We start from the raw sequence: 22024 nt of genomic DNA, 5'->3' as shown, positions 1-22024 counted from the left end.
ATCTTACACATTTATCTTTAAAAGTTTGTCTTCTTGGATTTAACTAGGAAATAAACACAGTGCTTCATAGATAATAATGGAAAATTTCATGATATAGTGTCCTCTGTTCTCATATTGAAGACGCTTTCTTCCAATAACTAAATATGACTCTCTAGACAAATGACAATAACAATAACAGTAACAACATCAATATGTTTTATTTCCTTCCTTGAAAGTAGGAATCGTTGTTACATCAAATAACAACAGTTGCACATTTATATCACCAGGGAAGCTTTCTAAAGGTATTAATACCTGGGACTCTTTCCCATCAAAGATTCTTATTTAATTGGTCTGGGGTGGGTTCCCAATATTACTATTTTAAAAGCTACCCAGGTGGTTTTAATATTTCAGAGGTTTCCTTTGGCATATATATACAAATATATATACACATATGGCATATATATATGTATGCATGTATATATGTATATATGGCATATATACGTATATATGTATATACGTATATATGCCATATATATACACACACATATATATGCCATATATACACACACACATATATATATATGCACCAAAGGAAACCTCTGAAATATTATCAGAAATGACTCATTATAAGTTTTTAAGCTAGTAGTTGCTCTGGTGTCAAGTTGAAAAGACTAAGAGCGGTGTAAACTGTGCAAGTTCAGCATGATAAAACCATATTAAATTCTTCTAGAAAATGTTCTCATATTTCAAAAAGAAACTGTAGTTAGAAATTTGAGATGATATGCGTTTACCTGCAAGTTAACTTCATGACTCTCACTTTACTTTTGATATAGACACCAGAGATGTATTTCAGGATAAATGATTTAATGTTTTCAAGGTGTGATGGAGCTTGAGAGCATATAAAGCAAGAAGAAATTGAGCACTAAGAAACCGATCTTAGTTTTCTCTGTAAGTACACAAAAAGAAAAAAAAAACTTCATTAATTGTTTCATAATAGTTCGATTCAAAAAGCAATGTAATGCAATCCACAAGGACTGGTGGATTTGGGAATACATCTGAGCAAACCAAGGTGATTATAAATAAGGAAAAGGGCTCAGACTATTTCCCCATAGAGGAAATGACAAGGCTTCCCAGTGCACTACTGCTTTGGTAATGTGGACACAATTATATTGTTCTGTAAAATTGCACTGCAAGATACATTACCTGTCAGAATGGCAGCTACTTTATACTTCTTAAATCACAATGGCCAGCGATTGTATTATGCAGGAAAATACTGTCTCCTGAGTAGTAAGTTATAAGATGCACTTTATCTGCACCTTACTCATCCAAATCACTCTATTATAAATATAATGCCTACAGTTTTCATTATGTATCAAAATGACTTTTTTTATTTTGGTGATGATGTTCTAAATATTAATCCCTGGTTGAAGATAATAGAGGAAATTCAAGAAATGTTCTAGCTCTTTGTACTGACATTTCTGCTGAATGTGACTGCTTTATGAGCTTGGATTTCTTTTTTGTCAAAGTATTGTCCGTTCAAGGAGTAACTCTTGGCATACTTTAAAAAAACAGTGGAGAGCTCCCCAGAAACTCTAGTACTGTGACATTGTCAGTTTTTGCAGGTCATAAGTTTTGAATACACTCAATATATCCCCCTGAACTCTTTGTTTAAGTGCCTGCTGTACTGCTCATTGCTCCACAACAGAAGAAAAGTCATGGCAGTAATTTGAACCTTACAAATATAACATCCTTGATTCACTAGGAATGGAATGTGTTCTGTGTGCTAGGGGATCCATCTTTTCAAAATTTAGAAACTTTGTTTAAACATTTATTATGCCCTTGTCTATTTGGATAAGTCATTTAGTTTAAGGACTATACAAAGCATCTTTGCTAATAAATTTTGACGTTTAACATCAATAGTACTACTGTATGTTTTCCCATAAACAAATAAACAGATAGCAGACGTCCTATTCTCTGTATTTAGCTCTGCATTGACCTTTAAGATTTTTTTTTTTTTTTTTTTTTTTTACTCTTAAGAATCTCATATATTTAAAAAGTTGCCTTTCACTTCCTCTCTATCGAAAAACATTGCTGAGGTATTTTTTCTCCTATTGTTCCCCACACTTACTGCAGAAGTATTACCTTATATGTAGTTATACGGAAAATAGAAAGTGTCAGACATGAATGGTCCACCCAGCAGATAAGATCTTCTATGTATGTTCTCTTTATATTTCCAGTTCACCAACTTCAGCCTATATTAAAGTGGAAGAAATATTATTTTTCCACAATACAGAGTTAATAAAGGGGTAAAGAGGAAAATGAATTCATCTTGAAGCTGTTTTTATCCTTGTGCTTAATTGTAAGCTGTAGCAAAGTTGATAGCACACATCGGGGCAAGGGACACCTTCCATTTCTCTAATGCCTCACAATTGAGAGACACTAATGTTTGCCACTGTGGTGTCAATGGCTTTATCGAGAAGAAAGAAAAAATGCTCTAATGGTGTCTGCTGGGCTTGAGAGTAAAGCTGGAAAAAAAGACAATGCCCTGTGTTCCAAATACAAAATGTGTCTTTTTTTTTTCTTTCTGTTTTTGAAGGGTATGTATGCTTCTTTATGAATACATCGTGTTTGTTATGTGTGCCTTTTCAGTGTACAGGTTTAAAGCTTTTCCACAAATAGCAAGCCAAACTAAAGGTAAGAGACTATCCCTTTTAACAAAGTCAGGCACAACAGGAAAATGGGACTTTCCCAGGATGAAGGGAAAATAAAATGGGAGGGGAGAAATTTCTGTAACTCTCTACCCACAACACCATAGTAGGATCTACGTGGTCTTCAATCTCCAAAATTTCTTATGGCTTAAAATTTTCTGCCTCAATTTGTTTTCACTGGGATGGTAGTCACATATTCTGGTATTGGAAAAATTAATGAATGAAGGTATTCTTAAACTTGGCTGCATTACTGCTGTGCATACTGAGACAAATCCAACAGTGATCATAAACATCGTCAAGTTCTGGTGCTTGTGTGTTTGCAGAACCATAATATTTTTGAATTGCACCAGGCCTTGGAGATCATCCAGTTATAGTACATCATTTTCCTCCTGAGAAATAAAAAGATTGAGGCCCTCTAGTGAGAATGTTTTAGTCATGCTTGTGACTTCTGAGTGAAAACATAAACTAAAGTAGTTGCTGGCCTGAAGTGGCTCCCAGGGGCAATTTTGGCAGGACTTACCTTCTTTATAGGCAGAAATTTACATGTGCACTAAAAGGTCCATGGTTTAAAGCATAATGACTGGAATATACATTTGTTGATTGACTTAATAAACAAAATGTAATCCTCTGACGGATTGTCTGAAATGGCTACCCTTGCAGGGATTTTCTTATGAGTTAAGACATTATACTTCCAAGCACTCCTCTGAAAGAAGTAAAACATAAAATTAACAGATAATGTTGGGGATTATTGTTCTGGACCTGCTGCTGTCTGAATTCATGTAGTTTAGGGTGATGCTTCCCTAAAACTGTCTAAAAAGTGGTATTATTTCACAAGAGAGTTTTGTTTTTAATCAGTTCAAGGCTAAATGAAAATTTAAATAGAAAAAAATAAAATAATTTAGAAGTATTTTAACTTCTCTCAGTTTAAAAGATGGCCCTTTTGTATGATATGAATTCCTTTCAATTTTTCTGATATTTAAATGTCTATTATCTTATGAAATAATTGTGCTGCCACATGATAAGATTTTTTTCTTCTGTCATCTTGAAAAATATTGCCAACACTGTATTTCATTGGTCCATGAAGTGAAATGTTTGATACTTCTTGACTTCCACACCTTGGGTGGCTTTTACCATGTCAAGGATAGGGGTTGTTGGGGATGGGTAGGAGGCCTTGTAGCCTGGCTGCTGGGTTAATAATAATGAGGCATTTGTGTAGAGAAAAGTAGTGAACCATTATAAGCTGCCACCCTAGCCACAAAACAGTGACCCTTGACTGTCCATAGAAGACACAAAGCCCAGACTGGTTTTTTTTTTGCCATATGTTCCGCTGTATCCTTTATCTTCCATACCTTTTCTTCTTTTCTGGGTAGTGTAGGTAAATGTCCCAGAGGCTGATCAATGGATGACTTTAAGCTGCCTGCTTCACCAAGGCCTCCAATGTCAAATAACAAAAATAATAAAAATGAATAGAAATGTTTGTCAGTGGTGGAAGGAATAATGAAAATTGCATTGGTTTTGAAAGACAGGTGAGCACTATGAATGCCCCAAACTCTACCAGTCTGGGAGTACATGTAAGGTTGCCTTAGCAGTTGAACTTCCAGTCCACTGATTGTGTGGCTCTTATGTGCCTGATGGGAGACATTTGGCATCTTCTCCAAGGTCCTTCTCCCCTGTGCTTGCACACTTTAGAGGAGACTACCAGATGGAATCCAAATCAGTCCGAGCTGCAGATTGTGCATTGCCTGGCTCCATGTTGCTGACCTCAGCTCCACCACATCCTTCTGTCCTGTTGCTTCACATTTCCAAATTGTCACATCCCAATCCCTCACTAAAACACTGCCACATCCCATCTTGTAGTTCTGGGACTCTGGACCTCCCTGAGACTGCTGCTCTTCCAAACTGACCTCAGGGTTACTGCTCTTCCGTATATCATCTTGGCTTAAGCATGGATACAGATTGTTTCCTGCATTTCCTGCATTACAGCTGAGACTAAACCTCTCATCTCAGCCCCATGTCTGCCTCCTACATGGAATGTCTCTCTATATATATTTACTGGGCTGTTTTCTTGTGACAGAGGCCTGTACACCTCAATCCTTAGGAACATGCTTAAACACATAGACACTTTGAAATTTAGGCTAAATACTTGGGACCCTTTTTCATCTTTAAGACCCACCCCACCCTCCCCAAATTCCTAATTTGAAATCGTAAGACCTCTATCGTTTTAGGATGGCTGAGAATTTGAATGTCCAAGTCTTTCAAGGGAAGTTCTACTTTAATATAGGTGGGTGTAGCTTTGCTTACCAGCCAAACCAAAGCTATCACATGAGCATACAATAGTCTCACAGAAGAGCATTCTGCGTTACTCTGTGACACCATATGCATGGCATAAAGAATATGGTCTAGTTAGAGCCTGACTTCCTGAGAGTGGCTTAAATTAGATATTTTAGGTGCTTCCAAATTTCAAATTTCTCAGGAAGCTTGTGAAGTTCTAAATTTACCTGGATATCTAGAATGAGTTTGCGATTTGGTGGCAAGGTTATGGAAGAGGATGTATGCTGGTTTGGAAACAGGTTAAGAGGAAGAAGTTTGTGAATTACTTCACTTTGATAGTGGGATTTAAGGAGAATAGAAGTGATGGTCACTGTTTGTTCCACAGTACGTGATGCTCATTGAATATACCCAAAATAAGACTTTTGGAAAAAGCCCTCAGAAAGAGAATGAGAAGCACTAAAAAAGGAAGGATTGTTTCAAAGAAATGGATTTTTTCATGGTAGCAAATGTTCAGTGTTTTAGGTTTTCTGGGAAATAGGCTCTGAGATGAAGATTTGTATGTAGGATGTTCATTGGTGAATGACTTTGTGGGAACAGCATCTGTAACTGGGCAGAAGACAGTGATACAGTTAAAATAATCATTGGCCATTCTGATGAGAGTGCTGAAACCTAGACGACTCTTGAAAGGTGACCTGACTACAAGAAGTGCAGGCTTTTATATCCCATCTCAACTAGTCATTGCATGGGAACTGCCGCAAGGAAGCATAACTTGGACAAAAAAATTCCCTTTGGCCAAGAGCAATGCCTGAGAAGGGATTCAGCTGTCAGCCATCAGCAAACACTCTCTGCTTCTAAGGAAATAGGTGACTCCATTTTGACGGGGGATCTGGGCAGTGAATACAGGATCCACAGCACTCAGGAAGCCCTGAGTGTAAACTAAAGGAAACCAGGAAGTGTGTAAATGCTCTGACTCTGCTGTTAAAAAGAGGTCATAAAAGTTTAATTAAATGAATAGGTTTTTGCCATATATATATTATTCGAGAATATTTGTGTCTTCTTGGATTGAAAATGGTGCCTGTTGGACCCATAATAAATTTTACCTGAGAGGCTGTGAGGATGAAGTGAGAAAACATATATAAAAATTTTTGTAAATGGCACAAGAATGAAGAGAATTAGGGTGCACAGAGCATAGGAACCAAGGCCAGTAGGTATAGGAAGAAGCTGGTCTAGAAACAAAGGTGTCAGGGGAAGAGAAAAAAAAGATGTGAGATAAGCTTGAGGAAAAGTTAAACTTTGTGCTATTTTGAATGGAAAACACTGCTCCTCTATAAGTCCTATTATCACTGTATTTGTATTTAAGAATTTAAAATGATGTTAATGGTTTCTTTCTGGGTTTAGATGAAGCTGAGCGGTCACTTTTTTTTCTCCTGCTATTATGATTTGTCTCCCCAGGGCCTGGTAAATGGCCCAGCATTCCCTGTACTAAACTAAGCATAAGTCTTTCATCCTTTGTAAAAATGCTGTCTATTTAGGCTCTTTCTAATACCCACTTGTTCCACCCTGCAGGATACTCTGATTTATACTTGCAAAAATTATTTTCTACATATCAAAAAATTTAAATAGAATATAGAGCAATTCTAGTCACCTTGCCAACCAATTGATAATTTGATTACATGCATTCAAGTGACAGACTCCAGCTGCCTGTTGCAGTGATAATCTTTGCAAATACTATTTTGAGGCCCAGTTTGACATAGAGGCTGACAAGCTGGAAAGCAAAAGGCTATATTAAAATTAACATGCTGTCACCTAGGAAATTTAATTTGCTTGTATCTAAGCAAACACAAGGATATCTTCAGAGATTTTATGCTTTTATGAACATCCGTAAACTAAAAGTTCAATAAGTCTGTTGCACAAAATTATTCATTCATTTTTTTTTCAAATTATACTTATTGGCTAGTGATATAACTGCTTGTTTTATAAATATGTAAGGGTTAGTGTCCTCAATGACTCTATAGTGACTACAAGTTCAGGCTTTAGATTCAGATAGTCTGAATTTCTAATTCCAACTTCACTACTCAGTACTAGTTGTGAAATTACATGAAACTTGCTTAGCTTCTTTAAATTTCAGTTGTCTCTAATGTAAATGGAAATAATATTAATGATCAACTTACAGGGTTATTTAAAAGACTGAAAAACTACGTATTTGTTAGTGCTTGCACATAGTAACCCCTCAATAAGTGGTAACTCTCTCTATATGTGTGTCTATATGAGAATATTATACATAACATACACATTGATAGATATGTATATAATCTATATATACACTATGTAATGTGTATGTACATGTATATGCAAACATATACATGTATATATGTGTAATGTATAAATACAATATGATATATTAAATGATAATACAATACAATTAAATGGTAAGAATGGTTTACAGATTCAAAATGTGTAAGATAATGGGGTGCAAGCATATCAATATTTAGATAAAACTTCGTGGACTAGTTGGGGTTCTAACTAAGGCTTGGAGGATGGTAATCAGGGAAAAAAAATGAAGCCACTCTTCAGAGGCAGATGGGGAATTATAGAATAACCCTGGGAATTGAAATTGAATGCTATGTAAAATGTCAACAACAGTTGGCATTATTCTTATTTTAAAAGTTGGTACAACATGTTTGCTAACCACCTTTTCAAAACTAAAGCTTTCTCAGTTATATTAGTTAAGAGTTGAGGAGGCCAGGGACAGTGGCTCACGCCTGTAATCCCAGCACTTTGGGAGGCTGAGGTGGGCGGATCACGAGGTCAGGAGAACAAGACCATCCTGGCTAACATGGTGAAACCCCACCTCTACTAAAAATACAAAAAAAATTAGCCAGGCTCGGGAGGCTGAGGCAGGAGAATGGTATGAACCCAGGAGATGGGGCTTGCAGTGAGCCGGGATCGCGCCACTGTGCTCCAGCCTGGACGACAGAGCGAGACTCTGTCTCAAAAAAAAAAAAAAAAAAGAGTTTTATGCCATGGAAATTTTTTTCCACTGTAAACATTGAAGTCCATAGATATTAGAATGAATCCAAAAGCTATGCTTCAAGTTTGTTTTTGTTTTGTTTTGTTTTGTTTTTTTGAGACGGAGTCTTGCTCAGTCGCCCAGGCTGGAGTGCAGTGGCCGGATCTCGGCTCACTGCAAGCTCCGCCTCCCGGGTTCACGCCATTCTCCTGCCTCAGTCTCCCGAGTAGCTGGGACTACAGGCTCCCGCCACCTCGCCTGGCTAGTTTTTTGTATTTTTTAGTAGAGACGGGGTTTCACAGTGTTAGCCAGGATGGTCTCGATCTCGTGACCTCGTGATCCGCCCGTCTCGGCCCCCCAAAGTGCTGGGATTACAGGCTTGAGCCACCGCGCCCGGCCTCAAGTTTGTTTTTTAAAGAATAAATGCCATAATCATTGAAGATTTGTGGAAGTTAGTAATATAAAAATGCATCTGTTTTGCATTTGATTGATGATATCAAAGGTCCTTTTGTAAGGTTTTCTGATTCTTACTTTTAGCCTTTGAAATATTAAAAGGGATTTTGAAATGAGCCTTTAGTTTTAGAATGTTTTTGGCTAAAGTGGCAGGATATATTAAAGGTATTTCTTCAGAGAATTATTGGACTCTTGCTTGGATGATGTTAATTCAAGTCCCTTTCTAGAGAGACATATTATTAAACTTGATTTTGACCTCGTAATGTGGTGAGAATCTTCTTGAGTGTTTTCTTAACAGTTATATTTCAGTGGATTGTGAGGATCTATCTCTTTCATAATAAAACACACTGTTTAGCCTGCTTTGCTAAAGCATTATTGGCCCTGTTACTTAATCCACAGAACACATCCCACTTTTCAAGGTCATCTGTTCCTTGTTCTCACCTACATATCAACTCAACTTACTCCCAGCCCCAAGATAGCATGCTCACACACATGAATGCCCACCTATCCAAGTCAAACCATGTTTCTGTGCATGCCACACTCAGCTTCCTTTCCCTTCACTGATTTACACTCTTGACAGTCTGAAAATATCCTCCTTCTACTTTTTTCTGCATAAACATCATGACTCAGTTTGGGGCCTGTTCAGATTTTGAGCCAGTTTGTCTTCTTTGATGCAGCGTCCTCAACTATTCAAGTTCATCTTTTGTCTTCCTCTTTGAAATTGTTTTGCAAGGAGACAGAGTCTCACAAACTATTACTTAGGTGTATTACTTAAACTGTTATTATTACTGATGGCTTCATGTGCCTGATAGAATTCTGGAGCCTGTTGTCTAACATGACGCTGTGCACATAATAAGTACTTATTTTTTTTGAGTATTGATTATGTCTCTGATTTAGGGTTAAATATCACATTTAGATTCTTAGTAACCAAAACCCCACTCTAAAATAATTTGTATACAAAGCAGGTTTTTTTTCTTTTTTTAAAAAAACTATAAGCCTAAATCAATCATTTGAGAAACAGAAGTGGCTTTTGGGTTGGGTCTAAAAATCATCACTTTCTTCAGAAAGTTATACCTAAGAAATTCTGAAGCAAATACCTTAAAGACTATATAATAAAAATCTACATTTATGCTACCACTCTTATCCACATATATCAGTGCTGAAGAGACAATACCAGAAATAGAAAAAGGCCCTCAAGGAAGCAGCTGCAGATGCTGAACAACGAATGAACAATGAAAAACAGCAAGAAAGAGACTGTGGGACCATATGCTATTATTTGAAGAATATTTTTAGTTACAGTAGAATAATTCATGTCACAAATACTTATTGAACACTTCTATGAAGGGAATTTGCTATCTAGAAACTATGGGGTACAGAAAATAAAACAAGATAAAATACAATAATAGAGTCATATCTATATGTAATAAATCTATTAATATAATTACTATTTCTTAGGAACCCACAATTTGGCATGCACTGTGGTAAGTGCTTCACATGTATGAATATAATCTCATTTAATAGTGACAGTCATCCTAAAACATAGATGTTTTTCTCCTATTTAAGAAACTTAAATTTAATTATCTTACCCAAAGTTATACAATAACTGGTGGAAATCTGATTCAGGTCCACTTGTGGCTGACTTCAAACCCCATCACACTCTGCCTTCTGACATAGCTCTGAAGAAGTTTCTAATTCTTTCTGAAAATAAAGGTTTCTTGGGGAAGGAAGCCCGTGGCATGTGTTTAGAGGGGCGAGTTGTATGTTGGTAGATGGAGGCAGGAAGAGAGGAAGTGCTGACCAGTTCTAGGCTGGGGCATCAGCTTGGGGGATAAAGCACAAAAATAGAAATTAATAGAGTATATCAATGTAACAACTGTAAATTGCTCAGTATTGTTCAGGTTAGGGGGTAGATAACAGAAGAAACAAAACTTAAGTTGCTAGAAGCCACACCGCAAAACAACACTGTTCAGAGTTTATACTTTGTCCTATAGAGAATGGTGACCCACTGAGGGTGCTAAGCAGGAAAACATAATCAGATGGCCATGTTAGGAAGGCCGTTGCATTTGCAGTATGGAAGATGGATAGGAGGAGATCAATAATAAGGATATGGAAATAATTAGAATAAGAGATGGTGGGATACTGAACGAAAGTTGTATAAGGGCATATGAAGAAGAGTCAACAGACCTGAGAAGTATTTTTAGAGGTGGATTAATAGGGCTTAGTAATCAATTTGCTATGGTGAGAGATAGAAAAGGTAGGGATGAAGATGGCCTAACGTGGTACCATCCTTAGATCCAGGCAAGAGTGTTCCTTGCCCTAACCTCAAGCTTTAGGAAGTCTTGCTCTGGTCTCTTTCCGCAGGGTGTGAAATTTGCAGAACAAAAGATATATCCAAGCTGAGGTTACACTTCCCCTTCCAAATTATGCTCTGAGTACCTGGGACAGAGAATCCCCTATCCAAACTACTCTCACACTACTGCTAGGGCCTAAGTGGGCCTCTTGCCAGCCTCTTTCTCATTAGGATAAATCAGACCACTACATATATATTCTTTGGTCTGAGAGATAGACAAAGACCAGATGTTTGGGAATAGGTGAGCAGAAACCAAACATGAGGGATAGGGCCCCAAAACTATTAGGGATATGCTTTCCCTCAGGTTACTTGTTCAGGTGATTGTAGGGGACAATAAACAAGCAACATTGTGAATAGAGGAGAAGCGGGTTTGAGGGAAAAGCAAATAACTTGGCTTGAGATGTTCGTGAGACATCTAATGATGCCCTCTAGACAGTTGGAAACAGGATATAAACTTCAGGTGAGAGATGTGGGTAAGACATTGATATGGTTTGGATGTGTCCCCACCCATATCTCACCTTAAATTGTAGTTTCCATAATCCCCACGTGTTGTGGGAAGTAATTGAATCATGGGGGCCATTTTCCCCATGCTCTTCTTATAAAAGTGAGTGAATTCTAATGAGATATGATGTTTTGTTAAGTGTCTGGCATTTCCCCTGCTGGCACTCATTCTCTCTCTTGTTGCCCTGTGAAGAGTTGCCTTCCATCATGACTGTGAGTTTCCTGAGGCCTCCCCAGCCGTGCAAAACTGTGAGTCAATTAAACCTCTTTTCTTTATAAATTACCCAGTCTTTATAAATTACTCAGTCAGAATGAGAATGGACTAATACAGACATAGAACAAGAAATCATCAGCACACAGTGGGAAGTCAAAGGTGTGAATGGATAAGTAATGTAGATTGCCCAGCTTATCTCTCCAGGAGAGAAGATTGTCAGTGATGAAATAGAATCTTGGAAAGCAGCTGTATTTTATGGGTGATCAAAAGATGAGGAAAATCAGGGAAGTGTAAAAAATTGGAATAAGGGATCCCTGGATAACCCTGCCATAGCATTGCTTCCTTCTTAAGAGCATGGAATAGCAAATTCTGAGCAAGTCCATGAGAAAGTTTGTATACATTCTAACAAAAAAGGGAAAAGTATTCGTCACATATTTTTTGAATTCTGAAATATGTAAACAGAATTTTTACTTGTAAAAATTATTTTACATATATCTGCTAGAAAGTAGAGGAAGCTCAAACTATGGTATTCATAAAAGGCAAAAAGAAAAAGTTGTAATTATTTGGTTATCCCAAATATAAAAGAGATAAATGGTATTCCTGAAAGAGTGAGAATGACAAAGATTTTGTTGATGGAGAGTGACAGAAAATTAATTTCATTATACCAACTTCTTTACAAAACAGCACAGGTAGTTGGGAGTCTGATTCTGTTTGAACATTTGACGTTGAGAAACTTCAATAGCTAAATGGTGAGAACCCATTATGGTAATAGCCGATCATTATTTATTGTCACTTTCAGTAGAAAATAAACAGGCTGTTTGTTTAGAGCAATTAATAACATCACAAACTATTTGAGTGATGGTTTTCTCTAAGAGTTCTGAATTGCTTTATAAACATAGCCTACTAATTAACTTAGGACTTACTAAGAAGAATGAAATATCTACTGAATTTTGGCCAAAATGTTCCTTGAAGTAGATCCCAATAAGATTCTGTTCTTTTTGAATTATTAGTGCCTAACATATGGTTGACACATAAAAGAGTTGCTCATGAAAAAGAAAAAATGAAAATTTCAGATTAAGATGGGATCTAAAAATCATTATTTGCTTTAGCACCCACCAAGGGAAACTAGATGATTTCCACAGCTTGAATTAACTTTAGACAGGCTTCTAGGCACTGACCTCTCTTAAAGAATTTCCTTAAAAAAAAAAAAGGTATAATTTTTAAAGCATTTGTCTGCCTCCTTGAGATGTAAATCTTGTAAAAATCTTCTTGCCAGCTTTACAACCCAAGGACCTAGGGTTGTTCCAATTGAAATGTAATTTTCTAGAAAGAGAAAGCTCCTACCTTCTAGTCCTTTAGAAAGTGTTCATTTAGATAAAGCCAATTACCCAAAGACAGATGCCATGCAGTCTCTCAACAGCAGCCTGTCAAAGCAAAGCAAAACTCTCTGCCCTTTACTTTAGCTGAGCTGAGCATCCAGATGTGGTTTGTGCTCCCTCCCCTGTGGCTGGCAACAGTATTAGAATAAAATCAATATCTGTTTGCTTAGGTGTGATTTTTCTTTAATAGTGCATGTGAGAATACTGGCAACCTTAGTGAGAGAGCACTTTCAGTGGAACAGAATGGATGCCGATAAATATATTGGATTGAATAGTAATTATGAAGTAAGAAACTTAGGAGAGTAAGATAAGCTATCAGTACTTCCTCTTTAGCCCTTCCTCTCTTAACCCTTTCTAAAAATTTTAAATCCTAGAACTTTAAAAAATCATATATGGATTTGTCCAACTAAATAAAAGTTCCTTCGTTGTAGAGACCATTTCTTAGGACCTTTGCATGTCTCCAGCTCCCAAATGAAATATGCTGCACGCATCAAGTTCTTAGTAATATTTGTGTAATTAAATGCTTTTGTAAAAGTAATTATAATACAAGATAGAATAGTCATTGTCTTATAAGAGTCAAAAGGTGCTATGACATCATAAACCTTGCAATAAGAAGGATAGTATTGAAATGTTAAAGTTTTTGTTCTTTTATTTCATTAATCCTCTATAATACAACATTACTCAAATTTTTACTTGGAAAAAAAACAAGGAATCTGAAAGTTAAATGTCCACACAATGGGTTTTCAGATGCTATGAGTTTTTCAGTTAATGTACTAACCTCAATTATGATGGTTTATTAATTATTATTATTATTATTATTGCTGCTAAAGTTAGAATAAAAGAAAAGCTAAACTTTTGACACAGAGGAAGGGAAAAAAAGATGTTTCAAAAAGTTTCATTTAGAAATGATAGTAATGTTCTTTTTAAATTATTTCAAAAACAAAAGCAGCATGGCATTTGGAAACAAAAGGCAATATCGGTGATATTGCAATCTACCTTAGATATTTGGCAGACAGTAATGACCACCTGTATGTAAATTTTGTGGACCATATACAGGCAACTAATCTGCCGTAAACCTATATCATGTTCACAGCTCTCAGATGGTCGTCAAGTTGCGGGCTCTCAGGTGGTCCTGGTTGACCCACGTCCTCCCTACCGGTTAGATTCATGTCAAAAATACGTCTTGGGCATTGTGTGATGTTCAAGAAGCTTATTCTGGCAGCACTTGTACAGGATGAACAGCAGGAGGAGGCTGGCGCCCCTGGCCAGATGTAATCAGGGGAAGGATGACCACCTCAGTGACACGGCTTTCATCACAAGATTCATTTTCAGAGTTTAGGGGATTCTTCCTCTTTTGTGTACTTCTATTCAGTCTGGGTTAGTTGCCAGGTGTTTTTGTTTCGTTTGTTTTTATTTTTTTCATAAAGAAAGTTTAAGTCATCTTGTAAGGGAAAGCTTTGTTTTAAGGTTCATGAAGTTGCATCTGTGCTAAGGTGGCCTTGTGTCTACAGCAGCCAGGGTTTTTAGGTCCCATTGTCATAGAGACCTGGTAATCTCCTGGCCAGGGTTGGAAATCCCCAGGCCAGGTTGCATCATCTTGCTAGGCAACACATAGTGTAGGACTTGCAAGATGTTTGAGTGAGCCTGTGGCTATTCTTAACCTTCTAGCCACTTAGCCACTTGAGCCAGTCTTAATCTTACATAGAGACGTAGAGATATGTCTTCTATAGTTACACCACAATGTTTAAATGTCATCTATTTGTTTCCCTAAAATTTTCAGTGTTTAAAGAATGATGTTTTGGTTACCCAGAGGCAATGTTTTAAATTTAGAACTTTTAATGTTGAGGTACTACCATATTCCTTTTGTTTTAAAGAGAGTGTATACTCTCTAAGTATGCTGTTTCTCTCTGGCAACTTCCCTAATGAAGTAAATTTAAAGAAACAGGTCTTATTTAACAAGTTTAATGACTTTAATTTGTCAGCAAATGATACATGCTAATTTTTGAAATCAAGAAACAGAGAAAACTAAAAGGAAGCAAGCGTAGAAAAGATACCTAATGGGGAGGTTGAATAGGTGAAGCACAGGGATTTTTTTAGGGTAGTAAAGCCATTCTGCCTGATAATTTAATGATGGTACAGGTAGCACAGATGATACATGACACTGCATTTGTCAAAACCCATTGAATTTTGTAGCACAAAGAGTGAGCCTTAATGGACGCAAATAAAAAGTCACGTAGGAAGCTAAGAGATCACAGGATGGAATGCCAACTGTGACAAAATAACCTAACTGCATTACAAATATACCAAATTGTCACTAAAGAGAATAGGGGAAAAGAGCCTCACCTAAGTAACTTTCTAAATGAATAGCATCTGAAAAACTAATGGCAAAAAGAAATGTGGATAAGAACTTTACTATAGTTGATAAATGTGTTTTCCTTGTGGGGAGGGGGTATGAGTTAACAAGTATGAAACCACTGTGTATGTTGTATATTGGAACTAAGCAGTTAGGCAAATGGATGTCAAATGATGGAAGCTAAGTTTTTTACTATTGGAATGGGAAGTTATACATAAATAAAAGTAGAAGGCTAGAATAATCTAGAGTTGGAGACATCATTATGAACTCATGTTTGTTTTAATGTAGATACAGATGGTTACATACAGAAATATTTATAGAGATGAGTAGATACGTGGTTAGTATATACATTTATTTTCTTGCTCTCTCAGCTGAGAGGAACTAGAATCACTGCCATACCAATAACAGTAAACATACCTTGTATCCAGATACTGGTTTCTAATGCGGTTCTCCAATAAAAGGAACCAAGACTCCTTGGAGAACTGTATGATTCTAGGACTGGGGCAGGAATTATACAAGATGAGCCTAGAGCATCTTGCAGTGCCAGAATGTAATGCAGCGCCCCTCCAGACAAAACACCCTCAAACCAACCATGATAGGAGTAGGTCAAAGGGACTCAGGAGCCCAGTGAAAGAGCTCCTAAAAACCAAAGCTGGAACAATTTGAGCAATAAAATAAAGTAGTATTCAGTTATAATACAAAACATAAAATAAAGTCAGTCCATACTGTTAGAATTAAATGTAAATAAATGATAATTATGTTGGGGGAGGGAAATGGAGAAATCCTTCATGCAGAAAAATTAGAAATATTGGGTTGGTGCAAAAGTAATTGAAGTTTTTACTATTCCTTTAATGACAAACACTGCAATTTTGTTTTCATCAACCTAATAATTTATGTAGATATTCTGCTCTCAAGGAAGTGGAGCCTGACTCTTTACTCCTCAGTCTGTGCATGGTGTTTTTCTTTCAGAGAGGACAATTTGGAAAGGAGGGAAAAAGAGTAACCCTTACAGTGAAGAAAACTGACAAACATTATCTCAGTGGAGTGACCAAGATTCACATTAACAGTGATGTCCTGTTAACAGTATGTACTCTTGATATGATGTGATGAGAATGACATTTTACCACTCTGGCCTTCTGAAAACCAAAAATCCCAGTTTAATCATTAGAAAAACACCATACAAATCTTAACTGAAAACTTTCTACAAAATACAGGCTGTCATAGACAAGAGGAGCCCAGAGACATGATGACTAAATGTAACGTAGCATCCTGAATTGGATCTTTGAAAAAAGATATTATATCAATACTAAGAAAATATGAATAGAACATGATTTTAGTTAATAATAGTGTATTGATATTGATTTATTATTTGTGACAAATTATTATAATCACATATACTAATATATATTTCCTGTACTAATATAAGATGTTTGTAGTGGGGAAATTGGTTGTGAGGTATGTTAGAACTCTCTGTAACATCTTCACAATTTCTCTGTGAATGTTTAGCTATTCTAAAATAAAACAGTTATTTAAAATATCCCTAATCTTGCTACTCAGGAATACTTTTCATTAAATATTTGGTGGACATTTTTATGGATATCTCTCTAAATATTTAGTTACAAAACCAAGTGGATGGATGGATAAATAGCTATAGAATAAGGATTTTAGAAAATTATTATACTTGATATACCCTGTTATATTAAAACTCTAATATTAATTTTTGCCTGAATTTAACCAAAAAGGAAAACTGCAAAGTGAAACTTGAAGTAAAAGGTGAATTGCAAATAAACATATTTTACCATCAAACAAACATATTTTACCATCTTTTATCTCCTAAAAGAGTCTTCTAAAGCCAGAAAAAATGATTTTGAGAAAGAGCCTACGTTAATTAACTATGCGATGTAACTTTAGACTGCATATATTGATTATTTACTATGAAAGGTAATGAAAATGGCACCCTCATATTCCTATTTCCCTCTCTTCTCTTGGTCCTTCAATTATAACTTTTATCTTCTCAAGGTTTATAATGTGTATATTATCTTGTGTAACTGTAGAATAAAAATCTGAAAATTTTATTCTATGCTTAAACTGTGTCAGTTCTCCTCACCTTGTTCTGTAGCTTCTTCATCCTTAAATTCCTTATTTTTTCACTCCATTGGCTAAATTTTATAGTTCAGTAGTCTTTTAAAGAAAGGCTAAAGCATACATAGTTCCTAATTTTCTTATGCTTGAAAAAATTCACTTTTGCCTTTATATATGAATGGCAACTTGGCTGGACATAAATTCCTTTGGCATATTATTTTGTCTTATAACTCACTAGCTGTTGTTCCCTATCTTCTGGCATTATATTTGTTACAGAGAAGTATGAGGTCAACTTCAATTTCCCCCCTGTTGAATGTACTATGCTTTTTCTTCCTGGGTGCTTCTTTCCTTATCCTTGAAATGTAGTAACTTTATCAGAATATAACTAGGCATGGGTTAAGCTCTATCACCTTTCCTGGATATAAGCTTCAAATTATTTCAATGTTCACATTAAAATTTTGCTTAATGTATGCACGTGTTCTTCATATTCTGTATTATCTTTCTAAAAATCATTATCATGCTGCTGTTTTTGCCTCTTTTGTTTGTATGTCTAAGAATCTGACTCTATTATTGATGTGTGACTGCTGACTGCTTTCAAGACCCAATAACCCTACTCCCTTTCTTCCTCTATATCTAGTAAACACCCTAACTCATGCAAGGGAACCATCATCCCAGTCACCCTTCCAACTGTGATAAAAACCCAAGCCAGATAGTTTCCCATCCCTGCTGTCTCTCAAGATATTTGGGGATATGTTTGGAATTTCGATCTGCTCTTCTGACTAAAGAAAGCCTTATTCCCACCCTCATGGTGCACATGTGGTATCATCAGTCTTGACACTCAAAACAAATTTTAGATGGAGAGTACATATCACCTCAGCAAGATGGCTGAAACAGTGCGACTTCTTTGAAAGTATTTTACCATTTCTCTGGTTGAGGTTCTACTGACCTATTTTTTTTTTTTTCCACTTTTCTGGAGTATGTTAGTGTGTTAGTGTTGGTATGTTAGTGTTTATTGCATTGTCACCTCTTCAGTATATTTTCTGTTGTCAGAGAGGACTATCTTAGAAAGATTGGAACCACAGGCTAAACCATGGGCTTTTGATGTTCCATGCAACTGTTTCCTGGGATATCGTGAACTATTAAGATTTGAAGACTGAGTAAGAATCTTGAAAAAAATTTCAAAATAATGTGGTGATGAAACAAGCTTTTATAATCATAATTAGTTTTCTAAATCCACAATGGTCAAAAAGCACACCTTGGTATTGGATATTCAATAACGTATTCGCATCTCCTATAAAATATTTGGTTATGGTATCATCTTAAATTATCCCTGAACTTATTCTTCTGATGAGCATTCTTTCACAAATATTCTTGTCCCTGTTTTTCTTTGTTTGTTTTCTTTTCTTAGTTGGGAAAAATATCTTGTGTTAAAGTTCTTTAAAATGGTTTGTATATCTCATGTTAATCTCTTAGGGCAAGCTTTGTCAATAAATAAATATTGGAATTTAATTGGAGTTTGTAAGACCCAGTAAACTAGGTAAGAACCCTCATATGGATGTTTTTATTTTTTTCCATCTAAATGTTCCATTTAGTGAATTAAGAAGGCTTTCATCTCCAGCCCAGCAATTTTTTTGTCCTGTGAATTTACTTTTGTAGTTTCTGAGATTCTGTTCTATAATGATTATATCATTATTTTAAATTTGTTTCCTTAGCTCTGCCTGCTTAATTAATTCACATTGAGTTGTCAATAATTTCCATAGTCTACAAATAAATATTTAAATGAATTACCTTTAAAACAACTTCATTACAGTATAACTGACATAATAAAACATGCATATTTTAAAAGTAAAATTTGGTAAGGTTTGACATATATACATACTCAGGAAACCACCATTACAATCAAGATAATGAAAATATCTATTATTTCCCCCAATTTTTTCATTCCTGTCCATTCCCCACTTCTATACTTTCCTGTTCCCTTGGCCCCTTTCCCAGGAAACCACGATCTTCTGTCTATCGTTACACACTAGTTTGCATTTCCTTGAGTTTTATGTAAATGTAATAATACAACATGTGCTGGTATCTGTTTGGTTTCTTTCACTCTGCATAATAATTTTGAGATTCATCCATAATGTAACCATGTATCAGTAGTTAATTCCTTCAGAAAAACGTTTTTGTTTTAGAATAATTTTAGATTTATAGTGAAGTTGCAAATATAGTAAATTAGACTCCTGTAATACTTTGCTTCCCTGAATGTTAGCATTATACATAACTATGGCACATTAGTCAAAACTAAGAAATTAACCTTCTTACAACACTAATGGCTAAATTATAGACTTTATATGAAATTCGTTATTTTTCAACTCATTTTGTTTTAATGTGCCGGAATCCAATCTAGGTAACCTCCTTTCATGTAGTCTTCATGTTTTGTTAGCTGTTTCTCATCTCTGATGATTCTCAGTTTTTTCTCGATTTTTTTTTTTTTTTACCTTTATAGTTTTGAAGAACATGGGTCAGGTTTTTTGTAGAAAGTTGATTTCTTTTTATTTCTGACTTATGTTCCAATGTAGGGACACATTACACTTTGCCTATCCATTCACCTGTCAATGGGATTTTGTGGTGTTTCCAGTTTTGGGCTATTACAAATAAAGCTGTGATGAGCAGTCATACACAAGTTCTTGTATGGACATAAGCTTTCATTTCTCTTGGATAAAAACCTAGGAGTTGAATGGATAAATCATATATGGGGCATGCATTTAACTTTTTTAAAAATTGCTAAATTGTTTTTGAAAGTGGCTGTATCATTTAACATTTCTACCAGCAGAGTATGGACCTCTCGTTTTTTTTACATCTTTGCTAACACTTGGTATCGGGCTTTAATTATGGCCGTTCCTGTATGGATGCAGCAGTATCCCCTTGTCATATTAATTTGCATTTCCTTAAGGACTAATAATAATGTGCATTTTTAGTGTGCTTTTTGCCATCCATTTATCTTTTCAGTTGTAGTGTATGTACAAATCTTTTGCTCATTTTGAAATTTGGTTGTTTGTCTCTTGTTGAGTTTTGAGACTTCCTTATATATACTGTATACAGGTCTTTTGTCTGGTAAGTGCTTTGCAAATACTTTCTCCTGATCTATAGATCTCCTGTTCATTCTCATCGCTATCTCTTCTGCTTCATTCTTCTGTCTGTCTATTTACGTGCCAATACCACACTGTTTTGATTAGCTTTACCGTGTTTTAATATCTGGTGAGGCTGCCCAACCCCCCAATATGTAGTTTGAGTTTTCTGAGTAGTATTTACATTTTTATTTTTTTTGTTAACATTACAATGAACTAATATAGTTTAAAATTCTTACTGATATTTTTTAGTAGGATTAAACTACAGTTTCTATTTACTTTGGGGAAACTGGTATCTTTGTGATCTTGAGTGTTCTTTTTCAATATCATGATATGTTTCTCATTTGTTCAAGTCTTCTGTTCGTATTCTTGTGTAGCATTTTAAAGTTTTATTCATATTGATCTTATTATTATGTTTATTCCTAGATTTATCTTTTCTTGATGGTACTGTGATGGCATCTTTTTCCAGTATATTTTTAAATTTCTTGCTTGCACATCTGACAAATATTGATTTCTGCATGTTAATTTTTCATGTATTCACCCCATTGAACTTTCTTACCATTTCTAATTGTTTCAGCTTATTCTTTTAAGTTTTCCAGATATATAATTTTTATTCTTTTCAATTTCTGTATCTCTTAATACTTTATCTTTTCTAATTGTGCTATAATTACCAAGAAAAATGTTAAGTAATAGTGGAGATAATGGCGATGGGTTCTTTTTTCTGTTTTTAATAGGTATGTTTCAAGTGTTTGATCATTTAGCATGATAGCAGCTTTGAAGAAACGGTAGACTTATTTTTATCATAATAAAATTTTTCTCATTCTAGTGTCTGCTGGCTGCTGAAGTGCCTGGTTTTGGGGCGGGAGAGAGAAGGGTAATTTGGGTCATTGCACAGCGTTTTATCAGAACACACACATGTGAACTCTTGTCATTTTATTTGGTTGTTATATATCTATTTCTTCAGGTTTTGGCTTTCATAAGTTGTTGTATCTCATCCAAAGTTCTTTAGGTCACAAAACCTCCCTTCACCTTTTCTTCACTGAGCTTTTTATTCAAAAGTCTCCCCTCATCAAGAGACTGGGGTATATACAAGAGGTTATATACAAGAGGTCATGGGTTTTGCTTCCATCTCAGCTTCCCTGCTGCTCTGTGCTATCACACTGGAATCTTCAGTGACATTTCCTGCCACACTTATGGCAGTTCATGACCCTACATCTCAGCATTCTCTTCAGTGGGTAGCTAGGGGCTCTTATTTTGTAAAAATTCATAGTCTTTTTTAATTTTAAGAAGAGTAGAGTTTGTCTATATTTACACTCTTTGATTCAGGAATCATCTGGAATAATTTTGAAATGAGCAAAATTTACGTGTGGCCCTTCAAAATAGTTGCTTTATGTTACCTGCCTCCTTAGTACAGTAGAGAGTGGTCAGTCTCACAATCTGAAGAAAGAATATGCTGACACTAATGGGAATGAATGTTAGGCCTCTGAGCCCAAGCTAAGCCATCATATCCCCTGTGACCTGCACATATACATCCAGATGGCCTGAAGCAACTGGCGATCCACAGAAGTGAAAATAGCTTAACTGATGACATTCCACCATTGTGAT

General features: G+C 35.8%; 2 long non-coding RNA genes across 2 annotated transcripts in view; one reads left to right on the top strand and one right to left on the bottom strand.

Moving 5' to 3' along the window:
• Positions 1-22024, top strand: part of LOC110742904 — a 191931-nt gene that overhangs the window by 112735 nt on the left and 57172 nt on the right. The gene's annotated exons all lie outside the window — the stretch shown is intronic.
• Positions 857-10094, bottom strand: LOC116274475. Its single transcript, XR_004183146.1, has 3 exons — positions 10008-10094; positions 2122-2231; positions 857-925 (listed from the first exon to the last, which is right to left on the bottom strand). It is a non-coding gene; the product is annotated as an uncharacterized LOC116274475 (long non-coding RNA).

This window comes from Papio anubis, chromosome 4, assembly GCF_008728515.1.
Source record: "Papio anubis isolate 15944 chromosome 4, Panubis1.0, whole genome shotgun sequence".
NCBI lineage: Eukaryota > Metazoa > Chordata > Mammalia > Primates > Cercopithecidae > Papio > Papio anubis.
This window is presented reverse-complemented; position numbering and strand designations above follow the sequence as displayed.